At 36.2% G+C, this 20201-nt stretch overlaps 1 protein-coding gene across 4 annotated transcripts in view; it reads left to right on the forward strand.

Annotated features, from left to right (window-relative positions):
- The window catches only part of RASAL2 (RAS protein activator like 2), a 327762-nt gene that overhangs the window by 65435 nt on the left and 242126 nt on the right, over window positions 1–20201 (forward strand). The gene's annotated exons all lie outside the window — the stretch shown is intronic.

Here is a 20201-nt window from a genome sequence, read left to right on the forward strand (position 1 = left end):
ACAATCTCTGCTGGGAGTATGAATAACCACACCAATAAATTTACCTTCTTACTTAATTCTATAATTCAAGGCTTTATAAATGATTTAATATGCCTAACATTTTGCAAAGCATTAAGAAGTTTATAGGTATATAAATTTTATATGTTCCTGGATAGCTTTTTTCATGTTTTATTTCATATGTTGCCTTACCAATTTAAGCAAGATTCTTATTCTTTTACTTCTTCCTTTTCTTTTCCCCTTCTTTGTTTTTCTTTTCCTAACATTCCTTCCTGAAAGTCCTTTTCAATCCTTGAACATGGGCAAAGTCTAATTAACTTTCAAACTATTATTGGCTAATATTGTAATAACTATGTGGTACCTGGTGGGTACCAGGCTTAGTAGGGGGATTGCTTTGTAAATTATATAAATGTCTAACCACTTTACTGTATACCTGAAACTAATATAATATTGAATATCAACTTTAATTGAAAAATAAAAAAAGAAACTATTTTTGGCTATTTTCTGTTTGGAGAGGTTGTCAATGAAAAATTGATAGGGGATGAAAAAGATGTGTCTTTAATGAATTTGCAAGTCCTTCATGCCTTTTTAATTTTTTCCCCATCCCATTTCACAAAATCAATTATATCTATAAATTGGCCCAGGTAATAATGAGTCAAAGGTTATAGTGAGAAGAATGGCCACTTCTGATAATGGCCTAGATAACTTTTGGAAATGGTGGTGGTCTAAGAGAAGCTGACTAGAACTCCAGCCTCGAGCATACAGATTAACCCTGCAAACTACCATTTAACAATATTAAATTGTATGTTTTAAGAAGTCTAAAATTAAAAAAAAGTTTTTTGTTTTTGTTTCTTGACAGAGACAGTGAGAAACTCAGAGAGAGGGACAGAAAGGGACAGACAGACAGGAAGGTAAAGAGATGAGAAGCATCAAAATTTCATTGTGGCTCCTTAGTTGTTCATTGACTGCTTTCTCACATGTGCCTTGACAGGAGTGGGGACACAGCAGAGCGAGTGATCCCTTGCTCAAGCTAGTGACCTTGGGCTCAAGCCAGCGACTTTGGGCTTCAAGCCAGCGACCTTTGGGCTCAAGCCAATGATCATAGAGTCATGTCTGTGATCCCATGCTCATGTCACAACCCCATGCTCAAGCTGGTGAGCCCGCACTCAAGCCGTATGAGCCCGCATTCAAGCCAGCAACCTTGGGGTTTCGAATCTGGGTCCTCCACATCCCAGTTCAATGCTCTATCCATTGTGCCACCGCCTGGTCAGGCAAAAGTTTTTTTAATTAAAAAAAAAAGAAAGGAGCCCTGGCCTGATAGCTCATTTGGTTAGAGCGTCATCCTGAAACTCAGAGGTTGCCATATTGATCCCCAGTCAAGGCACATACAGTAACAGATTGATGTTCCTGTCTTACTCTTCCCCCACCCCTTCCTGTATCTCTAAAATCAATAAAAAATAAAATAAAAAGGTTAACAAGTCTGGCAGGTTTTCCATTTAAATTTAATATTATTATCCCTAGATCTGTGATTCTCAACCCTATCAGAGTCACTGTTCACTTGTTATAGCAAATATTTTGTGATATTATCTTTATCCTATCCTGAAACAAAATTCATATATGGGTGTATCTATATCAATATCTATTCTGTATCTAATCTGTGTATCTATATTATATACATTTATATATTAATATAAATAAGTTCAAGTGATCTATGATACCTTGAGTAATATAAATGAGATGTATTAAGGAAATTAATTTAGAATAAAATAATATGTATTTCAATATGTAAATGCTCAAGCATGACTATACTAGAAAACATAATGAGGTAGTTATGTATTTATACCTATATATTGAATTATATAACTGACACATTCAAATGAAGATTGCAGATTGATAAAGGTGTGCTTCATTGTTTAAAATGCCACAAGTGGTGTTGTCATGGGTGACATGATTTTCCAAAAGGTAAACAACCTTGCTAAAATTTCAAACAAAACAAAATACAGTCTTTATTTTACTTGTTAATTCTATTTCTAGAAATTCAGTGTATATTAAGAGTATGCAAAAAATACCTTAGGTTTTGTGTAGAACAGATTTCAGTTTAGGCTTAGATAATTACTTTACCCACATGAGTGTCTAGCAGTCCATTCTTTACTGAGTGGGAATATCCATTCATTCTGAGATGTTTAACATATATGTTCCTTTCTCTATCCTCTCTCCCCAGGATTGGGGAAGGAGAACTCAAAACCTCAGTAGCAACCTCTAGTTATTGTGGTAACTAAAACACCCTCAATAAATTTCCAGAGTGCCTCCTAGGAGTGCATAACCCTATTTTGAACCAATGCCCTGAAAGAAAGGTCAGGAGGAAAATATAAATCCTTTTGAAAGGGGTCCCTGAGGTCATGATGAAGTCTAATGAGTGTGGAAGAAGTCCATTCTCTTTCTATGAACCTTGGAGCACAGCGGCACTCCCTGAAGTTGACTGAAGTTAGAGTAGCCTTACCTTTCACACAACTTCTTTCTATTTTGACTAGAAGGAGGGATTAAAATCCTGTATTTGAGGAAATCCTTTTTTGATAATTTAGGTCTCTGGAAACCATGGCATTAAAACTCAGAAGAAAAGCTAACATACTGTCATGAATCTTTATCCTGCCACATTTCAGGAGAATTTTAATTATTGGGTGCAGCTTTCCAGGATATCACTTATGACAAACAAGCTCTCAAAAAATATTTCATATTGTAATCAAGTCTAACATTTAAAAAAAAGAACAAAAATTAGAAGACTTTCCTCTTTAACTCTGCCTTCCCTTCCATGTATTCCCATATATGCGACCATAGTTAAACCATATGGAAATTACTTTTAAGAGAGGTAGTATCATTAGGACAGATTTTACTTAGTTGATGCAGCCTCTTCTTGCTTGTTATTCCAAGAAGTTTCAAGAAAAATCTTTGTCCCCTAATAAATGAATGTGGTATGAAAAAAGGATTAGCATATAATCTTTTTCTCTTCTTGGAAAGTGCCAATAATACGATTGGACCTCACTTTAAATGCTTGATTTAAGTCATCTAGTATCTCCTCCTAGTAGTCTTTTAGTAATACATCTATCCCATATCTGTCTGTATCTTTCTGTGTCCTAACTATTTGGGACTTGGTTTCAGGATTCTCTAATATTCTTCATATTTTCTTTTTATTTGCCATCTAAAAGTAATGTTTCACTGATAATACAGTTTCCAGCCCTATATTGAATCAGAAAATTCTAAAAGCTTTCATCATTTTCTTTTTCTGAGACAAAAGGTGCATGTACTTTTCTAACGCATGGTAGCAACCTGAATGAAGCCCTAACATATGCTTTCAAGTAAGAGTATCATGGGCAACAAAGTTAATGGGTACGTCTTACCTGGGTATCCCCAAGCTTTGAATTCCAGAGGTCAGGTGAAATTAGACTTTCAAGACCAAATTCCCTAAATCATTAGGCTGTGTGGAGATGGGTTATAATCAGGTCAGTTAAGAGGGCCTAAGAGATAATAAACGAGAGGCTAATGAGTTAGTTTCCTTCCTTTTGCCTCTGGATTTAAGCACTGTAAGGGTTCATGCACAAACCTTTTGACTTTGTCATTTACTTTCCAAGGACAATTGCAGGCAGCAGCCAGTTTCTTCATGAGCTAAATTCAGCTCCTTCCTGAACTTGCTTTAAAAAATAATCATCCTTGCCAGATTTCAGCTTCTGAGGTGCCTGTTTTCAAATCAGTAAAAAATTACTGTCAAATCTTGATTGCTGTATATTGTTTACCTAGAGTTACAAGAAGCTTTTAGGAAAGTTTTACTGTTCTATGAAACTTTTGACACTTTTATAACCAAGGTAATGAGAATTGTATAGTGCATGCACATTTTGACGGTAAGGAGGCTCTAGATTTTAGAATTGATGCCACTGACTTGACTATTAACTTGGGAAAACAGTATTTTCTTAATTGCTTCATTTTTATCATTAATAAAATAGAGAATATTAAGGTTTTTATCACTTGTATGATTTTAACATGCATTTTTTCCCATTTAGTTAAGATAGTGTAGTTAATTATCCCCATCAATCTCATTCATTTAACTTAAAAAAATTTTTTTTTTTTGTATTTTTCTGAAGCTGGAAACGGGGAGGCAGTCAGACAGACTCCCGCATGCGCCCGACCGGGATCCACCCGGCACGCCCACCAGGGGGCGATGCTCTGCCCATCCGGGGGCGTCGCTCTGTTGTGACCAGAGCTACTCTAGCGCCTGGGGCAGAGGCCACCGAGCCATCCTCAGCGCCTGGGCCAACTTTGCTCCAATGGAGCCTTGGCTGTGGGAGGGGAAGAGAGAGACAGAGAGGAAGGAGAGGGGGAGGGGTGGAGAAGCAGATGGGCTCCTCTCCTGTGTGCCCTGGCCGGGAATCGAACCTGGGACTTCCACACGCTAGGCCGATGCTCTACCACTGAGCCAACCGGCCAGGGCCAAATTTTTTTAATATACTTTTTAAGGCAAAGTCATATATGAGTATAGAAAGTGTGACACCAACAAGGGTGTATAATGAAAGAGAAGTCTACTTTCTTCTCTAGGCACCCTCCCCCACCCAGTTTCTTAGGCCTTTCTCCCAGGGCTAATCACTAAGCCATTCAGAAATATTCATTGCACTTAAGCACATAGGTATATATGTGTGTGTCCCCTTTTACCAGTTAAACATACTTCTTTAATTAATTTTTAAATCCCATTTTCTATTTTATATGTATTTTAAACATTGACATTCTTTTGAAATGAATTACACATTAATAGTAGCTATAATTATTAAGTAACTAAATTATTTAATTAATGCAATTTATTTTGCTAGACCGTTATTATTCTTTGATCTTTATTAGAAAGAAATGTATGCTGTTAGTACTTTCATTCTATTATAAAGATGGTAAGAAGATCTGTGGTATTTCTGAACTTTTACTTTTTTAAACAGCAGTAGTAACAGTGGTAGCACTTTATATTTGATAATTTTTTCCCATTTGATTCAAATATTTTTAAAATCTTTACTGTTGAAACCTTCCATTTCCACATGGCATAGAAAGTGAGGTAATATTTTCAGGGTGGAAAACAGTCAGTGTGTAAAATGTATGCACTTCTAAGAAACCTGTCAGAGCTAGTTACGTTGTTGAGGTCTCTCTGCCTCTTAATTCGTGCTTTTGTCTAGGCAGTCAGTCAGGGTAGCTACAGCTTCTCAATGCCTTGTTGTTACTTCGCTCATTTCCTGACTGGCATTTAGTCACACATTCAGATGAACAAATTTTAATGTCACTCACAATATGCTTTAACATTTTTAATTCTCTCATAAGTAAAATAAATCTGTGCCATTTAACCAGGATAAGCAAATACATTACATAGATGTCACTACTCTCCTGGGCTGAACTCCTGCCTGACATTGCGTTAATAATCCCTCATGGGTCTCTTTTCCGTGAGTAGACTCAGCCTCAGGATCTTTCTTAATATACTTTAGACAGACAATACCAACTTATGGGAGTTGGTAACCATATATTATTAAACCCTATATAATATTAAACCATATATATTAGGTTGTAATTTTATTTTATTTTTTAAATTATTTATTTATTTATTCATTTTTAGAGAGGACAGAGAGAGGGAGAGAGAGAGACAGAGAGAGAGAAGGGGGGAGGAACTGGAAGCATCAACTCCCATATGTGCCTTGACCAGGGTTTCGAACCGGCAACCTCAGCATTTCCAGGTCGACGTTTTATCCACTGCGCCACCACAGGTCAGGCCAGGTTGTAATTTTAGAGGCCTGTTTGAGGGATTCTATTAGTGTAGACCAGTGGTTGGCAAACCATGGCTTGCGAGCCACATGCGGCTCTTTGGACCCTTGAGTGCGGCTCTTTGGCCAGTTTAGGAGTACCCTAGTTAAGTTAATGACAATGTACCTACCTATATAGTTTAAGTTTAAAAAATTTGGCTCTCAAAAGAAATTTTAATCATTGTACTGTTGTATTTGGTTCTGTTGACGAATGAGTTTGCCGACCACTGGTGTAGACCTTTATACAGAAAGCCAAACTAAATTTTGCTTTCTCCAGAATCTCCGTTGTTGGAATTTCCTTCTGTTTTTTAAAAGGACAGTAGTTACCTGAGAGAACAGCAGTATCATGAATATAGGCTGTAATACTGCCTGAGAATTACTCAAAATCTCCACGCTATTAGAAATAAAATATAACTCCTGAGTTATGTCTTTGGAAAATAATATATTCAAGTGGTACCAGTAGTTTTTCATACGATCTTTTTTTTAAATTTTTTTTAATTTTTATTTTTTTAATACAGAGACAGAGATAGAGTCAGAGAGAGGAATAGATAGGGACAGATAGACAGGAACAGAGAGATGAGAAGCATCAATTATCAGTTTTTCGTTTTGACACCTTAGTTGTTCATTGATTGCTTTCTTATATGTGCCTTGACCACTGGCCTTCAGCAAACTGAGTAACCCCTTGCTCGAGCCAGTGACCTTGGGTCCAAGCTGGTGAGCTTTTTTTTTTTGCTCAAGCCAGATGAGCCCGCACTCAAGCTGGTGACCTCAGGGTCTCGAACCTGGGTCCTCTGCATCCTAGTCCGACGCTCTATCCACTGCACCACAACCTGTTCAGGCCATACGATCTTCTTATGTTTTGATAATACTGTATCCAGATCAGTGTTATGTGGGATTTAGTAATTATGCTGGGATCTGGAATTACATCTAATGTTGATTCATATGTCTTGACGCTTAATTTGTGTATTACATTTCTTCTTCTTTTTTTTTTTTTTTGTATTTTTCTGAAGCTGGAAATGGGGAGGCAGTCAGACAGACTCCTGCATGCGCCCGACCGGGATCCACCCGGCACGCCCACCAGGGGGCGATGCTCTGCCCATCCGGGGTGTCGCTCTGTTGCAACCAGAGCCACTCTAGCGCCTGAGGCAGAGGCCATGGAGCCATCCTCAGCGCCCGGGACATCTTTTGCTCCAATGGAGCCTCGGCTGCTGGAGGGGAAGAGAGAGACAGAGAGGAAGGAGAGGGGGAGGGATGGAGAAGTAGATGGGCGCCTCTCCTGTGTGCCCTGGCCGGGAATCGAACACAGGACTTCTGCACGCCAGGCCGACGCTCTACCACCAAGCCAACTGGCCAGGGCACATTTCTTCATTCACCCACCATGTATCAGAGGCCAGGCTACATTCTTAGGTTATAATGGTGAGCAGAAATAGACAAAAGAGCTTAAAAGTTTAGTTAGTAATACAGAAGATGAATGTATAAATATACTATGTATTTTATATATTTATACATATGTACATTTAAATGTACTACTATGAATCTTTTCTGTTTTTATATATTTTGAGTGTGAGAGGAAATCTCTTGTTGAACACAAGAATATTTTTGAGATTGCTTTGCTACACTTAGTCTAAATTTCTTTTTCCAGTGGAAGCCAAAATCTTGGTTTACCTTTCAGAAGAAATGGTAAAAGCAGGTGACCACTTAAGAGTTCTTTATATGCTTAATTATAGTTACTAACTTATCTCTATCTATGACTTCCCCTTTCTGGTACTTCCTCATAGGTTTGGTGGCTCTCTAAATTATTCCAAGGCACTGCTTGAATTGTCTGCATTTATATGATATGTAGTGGTTGCTGACAACTTGAACAGGATATCATAATTAAAAGGGAACCTCGAAAATTAGAAAAGCTATGAGAAATTGTTCTCGTTATTTGAGGGGTATTGTGTTGAATCCTGTGCTAATATTTTCCACTTATGAATTCTGAATGACCCAACAATCCTTCTAAAATAAAATTCAGTGACTTTATTATGCTTTTACATTATTGGTTTTATGGCTTATAGGGCTTTTTTTTTTTTTTGACAGAGACAGAGTCAGAGAGAAGGATACATAGGGACAGACAGACAGGAAGGGAGAGAGATGAGAATCATCAGTTTTTCATTGTGGCACTTTAGGTGTTCATTGATTGCTTTCCCATATGTGCCTTGACTATGGGGCTACAGCAGACCGAGTAACCCCTTGCTGGAGCCAGTGACCTTGGGTCCAAGCTGGTGAGCCTTGCTCAAACCAGATGAACCCACGCTCAAGCTGGTGACCTCAGAGTCTTGAACATGGGCCCTTTGCATCCCGGTTTGACGCTCTATCCACTGCGCACCGCCTGGTCAGGCAGCTTATAGAGCTTTTTTTTTTTTTAATTTAATTTATTGTGTTTACATAGATTCTAGTGTTGCCCCGATTGCATCCCCCCTCCCCCATATTCCCCTCAACATATCCCTTGTCCCCCTTTCAACAGCTCCCTCCCCCCTTTCCTTCAGGTTTCTGTTCCTCAGTTCACAGTGTTCCTTGGATTCCTCAAATGAGTGAGGTCATATGATATTTTTTTTTCTCTGCCTGGCTTATTTCACTTAACATAATAGTTTCCAGGTCCATCCATGTTGTTGCAAAAGGTAATATTTCCTTCTTTTTCATGGCCCATAGTATTCCATTGTATATATGTACCACAGTTTTTTAATCCTCTCGTCCACTGACGGACACTTGGGCTGTTTCCAGATCTTCATTATTGTGAACAATGCTGCCATAAACATGGGGGTGCATTTCTTTTTTAAATCAGTGATATGGTGTTCTTGGGATATATTCCTAAAAGTGGGATGGCTGGGTCAAAAGGCAGTTCCATTTTTAATTTTTTGAGGAATCTCCATACTGTTTTCCACAGTGACTGCACCAGTCTGCATTCCCACCAGCAGTCAGGAGGGTTTCCTTTTCTCCATATCCTCGCCAGCACTTATACTGTGTTGTTTTGTTAATGAACGCCATTCTGACTGGTGTGAGGTGATATCTCATTGTGGTTTTAATGTGCATTTCTCTAATGATTTGTGATCTTGAACATTTTTTCATATGTCTATTGGCCATCTGTGTGTCCTCTTTGGAGAAGTGTCTTCATTTTTTTTGCTCCTTTTTTGATTGGGTTGTTTGTCTTCCTGGTATTGAGTTTTACAAGTTCTTTATAAATTTTGGTTATTAACCCCTTATCAGACGTATTGTCAAATATGTTCTATTGTATAGTTTGTCTTTTTATTCTGTTCATATTGTCTTTAGCTGTACAAAAGCTTTTTAGTTTAATATATTCCCATTTGTTTATCCTGTCTTTTATTTCACTTGCCCATGGAGATAAATCAGCAAATATATTGCTGCGAGAGATGTTGAAGAGCTTATTGCCTATGTTTTCTTCTAAGATGATTATGGTTTCACGACTTACATTTAAGTATTTTATCCATTTTGAGTTTATTTTTGTGAGTGGTGTAAGTTGGTGGTCTAGTTTCATTTTTTTGCAGGTAGCTGTCCAATTTTTTCAACACCATTTGTTAAAGAGACTGTCTTTACTCCATTGTATGCTCTTACTTCCTTTGTCAAATATCAATTGTCCATAAAGGTATGGGTTTATTTCTGGGTTCTCTGTTCTGTTCCATTGATCTGTATGCCTGTTCTTATGCCAGTACCAAGCTGTTTTGAGTACAGTGGTATGGCCTTGTAGTATAACTTGATATCAGGAAGTGTGATACTCCCACTTTATTCTTTTTTTTTCAAGATTGCTGAGGCTATTTGTGTTCTTTTTTGGTTCCATATAAATTTTTAGAATAATGTGTTCTATATCTTTGAAGTATGTCATTGGTATTTTAATTGGTATTGCATTGAATTTATAAATTGCTTTGGGTAGTAGAGACATTTTGATGATATTTATTCTTCCTAACCATGAGCACAGTATATGCTTCCATTTGTTTATATCCTCCTTGATTTCTTTTATCAATGTTTTATAATTTTCCGAGTACAAGTCTTTAACCTCCTTGGTTAAATGTACTCCTAGGTACTTTATTTTTTTTTGCTGCAGTAGTGAAGGGGATTGTTTCCTTAGTTTCTTTTTCTGACAGTTTATTGTTGGTGTATAAAAGTGCCTCTGATTTCTGTGTATTAATTTTATACCCTGCCACCTTGCTGAATTCATTTATCAGGTCCAGTAGTTTTTTGACTGAGACTTTAGGGTTTTCTATATATAGTATTATATCATCTGCAAATAATGATTTATAGGGCTTTTTAATGCTCTACTTTCATATAGCCAGAGTCTACTTGTAATACTCTAACAATATTGCTATATATCACATACTATGTGTCTTTTATGTGTCTGGAATTTTGCTCACTGTTTTACTTACATTATTTAAAATTCTTACAACAATATGCAGGGCTGACATTGTTCTGCTTGAGAAATATGGAAACTGAGCCTGATGATGTGTTGGTGAATGTTTAATGGCTCCTTGGGGAAATAAAAAGGTCCTCCTCATTTGTAGTATTTGCTGATTTCTGTGGTATAAGTACTCCTGTTATGGCTGGTTTCAAGATACCTACTGACTTCATATGAAGTCCATGAAGGGGACTTGGGAAAAAATAGTGGGCACAATGGCTCTCTAGCAGGAAGAGCCGGCTATGGCATGCCAGTGACTGAGGCTTTTAAAAACACAGTAACTTTTCTTTGATAAATCCAAAATTCACACGCACATCAGTCTTAATTCTAAAGACTGTACTCTTTCTACAATACTCCTTTTCTTTTCTGGATAAGAAAAATAGCAGAGTACTGCTCTTCAACTTGAAGAAGACATATTTGCAAGAGATAGAGGGGAAGAGAAGGGGGAATGAGGGAGGGGGAAGAAAGGAGCTTTGAGACAGAAAATTGAGAGCAATTGGTTGAGACCATTTTGGAGGAGGAAAAGAAAAACAAGTCTTGCTAAAGTGATAACTCAGAGTTTTTTCAAAATAGGCAGCAATCTGCTATGGCTTTATCACTTTTAAGAGGATATACAGAATACAGTAATGTTAAATATGGTTACCACATCTTAAGTGGGACTGTGTTCAGACAATCCCCTTCCTGCAACTGATGATCTATTCTCTCATTCACACCAAGTTCAACCAATGACCACATCACTATATATAAAAACAGTCCCACAAAGTGGCTAATGTAGACAATAAATATCAATCTCTTATTCATATGATGCAAAAAATAATGCACAATTTTCTGAGGGTAAGAATGTAAGCCAAATGCGCAATTTTACATTCAGCATTTACAAAAGTACTTGTTATAAATAACAAGGTGGGCGGTGAGAGTTTAATAACACATCTAGAAGGAGTGTTCATTCACTTAAATTTCTCAGAGGTTGATTATGAAATATTGATTAATCTGGGCACTCTACAGTAAAATCCTATTATATGGTATATGGTTTTGAAATGTTTCAGGTACCTGATTAAAAAGTTTTCCATGTTTATAACCAATCATATAAAAGCCATGTGTTTTACTGAAATGTTCTGAGTTATCTTAAAGATATTTCACTTCTTTCATAGAGCATGTAAAGATGAGCTGAGTAGCAATAACAGAATAAGAAAATACATTATTAATTTTATAAATCTTTTATTTTCCCATTCTTGCAAAATTATTTGGTACCAAAAACATGATTTTGGAAGAAGAGGACAAAGAAGGCATCATTGCTATCCTAGCCATAATTTTTAATTAGCTTTGTAACTAGAAGTATCTAAAATGTTTAATGCAGGCAAATATTAAAATAATCAAAATAGGGACTATTATTAAAAAAAAACATAGTTTACTCTGTGTATAAACAACCATAGTTCGCAACCAAAGATACCTGTTAATGCTGGAGAAACCACTGAAATGTAATTGTGCTGGCCAGTTTTCTATCAGATATATATTCCTTTCTGTGTTGTTGGATTTAATGACACAATGTCACTCATAATATTTTCTTGTCCTTTTAGTGTCTTTGGACTCTGTAGCAATGTCCTCATTTCACTTGTGGTATTGTATCCTTATTCTTGATTAATCTGATTAGAACTTTTCAGTTTTAATGTTTTCAAACAACCAGCTTTTGCTACTGATGTATTTATGATTTCTTTAAATAAATTATAATGATAGAAGACTTTTAGATTTATAAAAAAGTACAGAGATTCTACAGAATTCCCATATACCCCACACCTGTTTTCTCCTATTAACACCTTACATTGCTAATGCACATTTGTCAAAATTAATAAGCCCATACTGATTGATACATTATTGTTAACTAAAGTTCATACTTTATTCAGATTTCCTTAGTTTTCACCTAATATACTTTCTCTGTTCCAGGATTCTATCCAGGGAACTACATTACATTTAGTCGTCGTATTTCCTTAAGTGCTTCTTTGCTGTGACAGTTTCTGACTTCGCTTGTTTTTGTTTGTTTTTCCTTCTTTTCCAAGTGAGAGGAGAGGTGATAGAGGGAGAGACTGTAGCATGCACCCCAACCGGGATCCACCCAGCAACCCCCATCTGAAGCCCATGCTCTGCCCATCTGGGGCCATGCTCACAACTGACCTTTTTTAGCGCCTGAGATGGAGGCTCCATGGAACCATCCTCAGCATCTGGGGCTGATACACTTGAACCAGTCAAGCCATGGCTGCAGGGGGGAAGAGAGAGGAAAAGAGAGAGAGAGAGAGAGAGAGAGAGAAAGAGAGAGAGAGAGAGAGAGAGAGAAGGAGAGTAGGTGGGGTGGAGAAACAGATGGTCACTTCTCCTGTGTGCCCTAACTGGGAGTTGAACCAGGGACATCCACACTCTTCTACTACGTTTCTCTACCACTGAGCCAACTGGCCAGGACCAACTTTGTTTGTTTTTGATATTGATAAAGTAATGTTTGAGTTGTGTGTGTTTTGACCCAGTAATGTACACATATCAATAAATATTTCTAAATGTAACCATCTGTGTCTGTGTAAGCTGAAACATAAGTTTATATTGATATCTCCAGCTCTTCTCTCTTACTACATGGGTTATTCTACCTTCCTTTTCTGGCGTATTGGTAAACTCCCACTCTAACAGTGAGAACCTGGCTCTCGCAATCTGCCACCCATTTCTTAATTGTTCAATTCCAATAAACATGTATAGGGGTTTCAGAATTGTTCATCCAGATCCCTCTAAGAAACAACTTTATCAACTAAAGTATAGTGTTTATATATAATTTCTTTTGCTTGTAGTCTTACAGACTCCACTAATATCCAAAGTTATTTAGGGTAGAACATCTCTTCCCCCCACAGTGAGATTCTGTATTAGAGGTAGATTTTTATTTTTTCATGACATTCTGCTTAAATCCTGGGAACCCCTGACTTCCTACATGAATTGTTTTTAATATATATCTTTAGGATGCACTCTTTTGTGCTCTGAAGTTCTGTGGGTTTTGACAAATGTATATCATGTATTCACCATTACAGTATCATACAGAAGAGTTCTGCCACCTACAAAAATTTCATACACTTCACCTGTTATACATTCCTGCCCCCTCAATCACCTGGCGACTATTGATCTGTTTACCCATTTCTATAGTTTTGCCTTCCCAGAATGTCATATAGTTGAAATCATAATTATGTAGGCTTCTCAAACTGGCTTCTTACTTAATGATATGCAATTAAGATTCATTCATGTCTGTGTGTAGCTTGATAGTTCATTCCTTTCTTTTGTTGATTAGCCAGCCTATTGAATAGCTATCTATTGAAAGATGTTTGGTTGTTTCTAGTTTTTGGTGATTATAAATAAAGCTGCTATAAACATCCATGGGCAGGTTTTTGTCAACATAAGTTGTCAAATAGTTGTATAAATTCCAAGGAGCATGACTGCGTAAGACTACGTTTAGCTTTGCAAGAAGTTGCCAAAGTGGCTTTCACAATGTATAAACCATTTTTCATTTTTACCAGCAATGAATGAGAATTCTTGTTGCTCTGAGTCCTCACCAGCAAGTGGTATTGTCCTTAGTTTTGTATTTTAACTGTGTAAATAGGGGTATACTGTAGTGGTATCTTATTATTTTAATTTAAATTTCCCCTATGACAGATGATGTTGATCATCTTTTTATATACATATTTGTTATCTTTTCTTTGGTGAGTTTTTGGTTCAGATCGTTTGCCCATATTTTATTTTATATATTTTTTTATTTTATTTATTTATTTTTTTAAATAATTTTATTTTTAATGGGGTGACATCATTAAATCAGGATACATATATTCAAAGATAACAATTCCAGGTTATCTTGTCGTTCACTTATGTTGCATACCCATCACCCAAAGTCAGATTGTCCTCTGTCACCTTCTATCTAGTTTTCTTTGTGCCCCTCCCCTCCCCCTTTCCCTCTCCCTCTCCCCCCTCCCCCCGTAACCACCACACTCTTATTAATGTCTCTTAGTTTCACTTTTATGTCCCACCTACGTATGGAATAATGCAGTTCCTGGTTTTTTCTGATTTACTTATTTCACTTCGTATAATGTTATCAAGATCCCACCATTTTGCTGTAAATGATCCAATGTCATCATTTCTTATGGCTGAGTAGTATTCCATAGTGTATATGTACCACATCTTCTTTATCCAGTCATCTATTGACGTTGCCCATATTTTAATTGAGTTGTTTTTTTACTCTTGAGTTTGAGAGTTCTTTGTATATTCTTAGTACAAGTACTTGATCAGATATGTGTTTTACAAATATTTTTCTCCTATTTATGGCTTGTCTTTTTTCTTAGCAGTGTTCTTTGCAAAGAAGTTTTTCATTTTAGGTATTTGTATTTTTCAGTTCCAAAGATTTTATTTAGTCCTTTAAAAATATCTTTCATTTCTCTTTTTTATCATGTTTTTGTTTAAATTCTTAAATATATTTATAACTGTTTTATAGTCTTTGTTTATTTCATCATCTCTGCCATTTCTGGCAGTATACTTACAAGTTTTTCTGCTGGTTATAGGTTCACATTTTCTTACTTCTTACCATGGATAGTAATTTTTTATTGGGTTTTAGACATTGTGAATTTTACACTGTTGAGTTTTTTTCTTTTTATTATCTTTAATTATGAGTGAGTTTACATTTTTTTGAGAATCAGCTTTTTAGTTTTGTGACTTGATTTAAAGCTGTTTTAGGACAGGTCTAAGAAGCCTGTTGTCTTGGACTAATTTTGTCTAAGTACTAAAGTACAACCTTTTAGGGAGATCTACAAATGCTTTGGGTATTTAACAAGGTTTCTTTGACTTGATAGATATCAAATGTCTTCCAGACCTGAGCGAGTTGTGAGGATTTACCCTAGCAGATAATTATGCAACCAATAACTCAAAGAATCCCCATGCAGATTTCTGGATCTTTGTGTAATTTCCTTTTCTCTGGTATTTTGACCTGCAAATTCCGTCAGCCTCACTCTCTGTGAACTCCCATTTCTGTCTCTTGAAATTCAGTGAGACCATTGTGTTCTGCCTGTGTTCCCTCTCCCTGTGCCAAAACTCAGAAATGCCTCCAGCTTAAAATCCAGGATTATCATAAGGTTTATCTGGTATGTTTTCTTCTTCTAGGGGTCTCACAGTCCTGTGCTTCCTGTTTCCTAATATCTGAAAAAAAAACAAACATTTTTTATATATTTTGTCTTGTTTTCTAGTTGTTTATAGCAAGAGGGCAAGTTCAATATCAGTTGGTAGTCATGGCAGGAAATGGATGAGTATAGTTTTATTTATAGCACAATATTAATTACGTTACTAAAAAGTCTGCCACTAAAGTAATTTTACTTCACAGATTATATAAAATATTTCCTATCAAAAAGTATGTTTAAATAAAACCTAAACATAGTAAAAATTTTCAACTTACATTCTGATTCTATATTTAATTCAGTAAACGTTTATGGAGGATTACAATGTAGAAGGTAAATTATACTCAGTTTTTACAAATATCTGTATATTAGCCTAAGTGTTAACTGAATAGCATTGTTCTAGGGTAAAGAACTGTAGGACTCACTAAGTGTACCTAATTTCTCAATTTTATACCACCCTTTAAAAGTTATTTAGTGTCATCCCTCAGATGTTTCTTTTGTTTTGATCCAGTGATTCATAAATGGGACCACTAAGTTTGCTTAATATGCAGCTACATTCATTGGCACCAGTTATAAAATAAAGACCCATATGGTAGTTAGATGCATCCAAGATAAAGACAGAGTAACCATGGCAATTATTCTTGTCTACTTCAAATGTTGATTTATATTACCTTTGAAAAATCTGCAGCAGTTACATAGATATCAACTGCTTCATTATCAACCGTGAGTTTCTATAAGTGAACAATTCATAATATTTTCCAAAATCACTATTACATGGCTACATCATTATGGCATAACTAAGGGACTTTTAGCAATAGCCATAATTATAGTTCTTTGTGCCATGGTATATATACCCCAAATGATTTTAATAAAAATTGTGATATGAGGCTATAATAACTAATTCTTGGTCCAGTAGTGTAGTCAGTTTGAAAATAAGGATTGTGTGTGTGACTTTGTGAGAACTAATAAGAATACTGACATTTATCTCTCATTTTCTTGAACTAGTAATATGTACAAATACCAGATACAGGAGAAGGAAATACCATATAGTCAACCAGAGAATTTATCCTGAGTCATTGATCTCAAGTTCACGCCTTTTTGTATGAATTTAATTAAGGATTTAATTGATACATATCTTAAAAGCTTTAGAATCCTTTTACTTTTCAGTCCTGGCTGGTTGGTTCAGTGGTAGAGCATTGGCCCAGCATGTTGATCTCCCATGTTCAATTCCTGGTCAGGGTACACAAGAGAAGTGCCCAAAGTGCCTGTCTGCTTCTCTACCCCTCCCCATCTAGCTTCTCTCTCTCTCTCTCTCTCTCTCTCTCTCTCTCTCTCACCCCTCTCCCCTGCAGCCATGGCTTGATTGGAGAGAGTTGGCCCTAGGCACCGAGGATGGCTCCATGGCCTCCACCTCAGGCACTAAGAAGAGCTAGGTTGCTGAGCAACAGAGCTACACCCCAGATGGGCAGAGCATCACCCACTCGTGGTCTTGCCAAGTGGATCCCAGGCAGGATGCATGCGGAGTCTGTCTCTGCCTCCCTTCCTGTCACTGAATCAAAAAAAAAAGAAAAAAAAAAGAATCCTTTTATCAACAAAGTTCATACCTCTGTTGTACTAGAGACTTATATTCAGTTTATAAATGGCATGAATATGTCATAACCCAGTGGTCTCCAACTCTCACTATAAATCAGTAACTGAACCAATAAAAGAAGCAAATTTTCTCTCTGTGAGTATACTCCTGTACCAATTGCCTCGAAAGTGTGGTATATACACACTTGGGGGTCCGATTATAAAAGCGTTAGCACTTTATCGATATATTTTTATCTCATTCTGTTTAAATTTATATTTATGTTTTTTGGTGTATGTAACATGTTTCTTCTGAGTCAGTCTGAGTATTAGGACAGCTGTTGTAGTTGACATATCTATATTGAATTAGATTTAATATTTAAAAAAAATATTATTCATGAATTTGAGAGAGAAAGAGGGAGAGACATCAACCCATTTCTCCACTTATTTATTCATTCATTGATAGATTCTTGTATGTGCCATGACCTGATTGAACCTACAACCTTGGTGAATTGAGATGATGCTCTAACCAACTGAGCTACCTGGCCAAGGTAATTTAATATTTTTTCTTAAATAATAAAACCAATAATTCAGAAATGTATGTATGTATGTATGTATGTATGGACATATAGGTACATAGAAAATATTAATTTAGCTTAAGCAACCCATCAATAAATGAGCAAATTTAGCTTTCATAGGTAGAACTAAATCTATAGGAGATGAAAACAGTAAGGAATTTAGAGGTGTAGAGCCTTCTGCCTTGAATATGGAATGAAGTAGGCAAATCAATGTATAATTTTTAGTACTTTCCACTCTGAGGCCACTCAAGTATTTCCTTTGCATTCCATCTCTGAGAGACTGGTTTACGAGAGAGAAATACAAAGTCTGAAGTCCTAGGTGCTGGCACTGCTCTCGGGGAAAGTTCAGACCTTGCATCACCTCGTGGGGATGCGCACATTCCCAGTTCCCACGGAGAAGCTGAGCCCTCGCGGAGGGCAGATAGATACAGCCAGACTGAGTCACACCTTGAGAATCAGAGAAATTGTTTTTTAAAGGTATAAAGGCCCTTAGTAGGGTTAAATTTCTGTAGCTAAACAGGAAACAATGAAAAATACATTTAAAGTAGGATCACATTTGAGGCAATACATCCCAACAATTTGAAATTATTCTGCCATCACATCAACCACTGTGGATGCATGTGGCAGTTACCTCTGTTGATTCTCCTTTATGCTTATTGACTGATAATCTGTTGTAATTTTTCTCTTTTATCCAGATTTATTGAGATATAATTGCCATATAATAATATATAAGTTTAAGGTTACTCTGTTGTATTTTAACACCACCCACTAGCTATGTAATGCTTCTTAAATTTGGTTTATAGAATAAGCCTACATCATGTTATTAAGCGAATGTTAAAGGCCACAATAAATGCCACAAACTCTCTTTTTTTCTTGGCTAACCAAGAGCTTATTTGTTTGAAAAGTTTTACAGCAGCAAAGTAAATTATTTTTGTTTATAATTTTATGAGTCCTCTATATTGAAAAGAACCAAAAGTAAATAATCAACACTGTCCTGAAAAAGCAAAGACATAGTTTTATGGCATTTTGCTTCATAAAACTTAATTCTGTTTTAACTTTAAAATTTTTTTCTCTCATCCTTCTTCTCTCTGTATATCTCTTCCTCTCAGCAGCTAACACAGGTACTTGACATAACACTTTTCTACCTAGATTTAAATACCCTTTATGAGAGGGACCTAGTTTTTTTTTTTCTTGTAACTAATCACTCTATTTGTCTCATACACACGTGACACTTAAATAAAATTTAAACAGAAGCACTTGACACAAAAAATGATTTTAAGGTTCAAATGTAGGTATTTTGGTTCAACATGTCCACTAAGTGTTTGCCAGATGTTTTTCTGCTACTCTACCTGCCACGTTCAAATGATGAAAAATAAAAACAAAAATAAAAATAGTTTTGTAGGACAGTGGTCCCCAACCTCTGGGCCGTGGACCGGTACTGGTCCGTGGGCCATTTGGTACTGGTCTGCAGAGAAAGAATAAATAACTTATATTATTTCCGTTTTATTTATATTTAAGTCTGAACGATGTTTTATTTTTAAAAAATGACCAGATTCCCTCTGTTACATCGGTCTAAGACTCACTCTTGATGCTTGTCTCGGTCACGTGATATAATATTATATTTATCCGTCCCACTCTAAAGGCCGGTCCGTGAAAATATTTTCTGACATTAAACTGGTCCGTGGCCCAAAAAAGCTTGGGGACCATAGCTGTAGGACACTGTTTAAGAGATGATGCCTCTGATATGGTAGTTTGAATGATTTAAGAATTTTCAAGGTTAATTTTGATTCTACCCAAATTTAGCTTATTTACTGTAAAAGCTAACTTTACTTCTGCTTCCATTTTACTCAGCACAGATACACATATACAATGCAGTTTCACTGTAGGCCCTTTTTTATTGGACAAAAGTCAAGCTAACACATATATTAAGTGACTTGCTCAAGGGCAGTCAACTAGTCACTGTGGGTGGGGCCGAGACCTTATCTTTTTTTCCCCCCAAAGCTTTTATTCTAAAACCAGACCAAATCTAATTTGCCAACAGTCAATGTACTACTTTCCCTATAGTTAAAAGAAAGTCATTAAATATTTACTATTTAACTAACTGCATTTGAACAGCTAATTGTAAGTGATCTTTTATGTAATGTGTATTATTACAAAGGTTTTGAGTTACTAAGCTTATGTTTGAATTACTGCTCTGCCTACTGATAAATATTGCTCTACCACTTAATAATCGGTGCATCAGTATGACATTGTGATTGAACCTTATTTTTTATCTACAAAATGCTAATAATGCCTACCTCTTAGAGTGCTGTGAGAATTTTAAAAAGGAAATAATGAGTAATATTATAGGTTTTCAATTTAAGAAATAAAGTTGAATCTTTAATTTTCAAAAGTTTTTTTTCTCTCTTTGTGATGATTGTTCCTATTGATTTAAAAAAAATAAGTAAATAATTGTCCATGGGGTCACATATGCCTAAAAATCTATTGGTTTGTAAATTTGGGGGCTATTTACAATCACTAAAAACAGGTAAAAAAAAATAACTATAGCACTATAAAAAGAGGAAAAAGTCAAGCTACAAAATGAGAAAAGATAAGTGCAACATGTAAAACAGAGAACGTA

The sequence above is a fragment of the Saccopteryx leptura genome, chromosome 2 (assembly GCF_036850995.1).
Source record: "Saccopteryx leptura isolate mSacLep1 chromosome 2, mSacLep1_pri_phased_curated, whole genome shotgun sequence".
In the NCBI taxonomy this organism is placed as follows: Eukaryota; Metazoa; Chordata; class Mammalia; order Chiroptera; family Emballonuridae; genus Saccopteryx; species Saccopteryx leptura.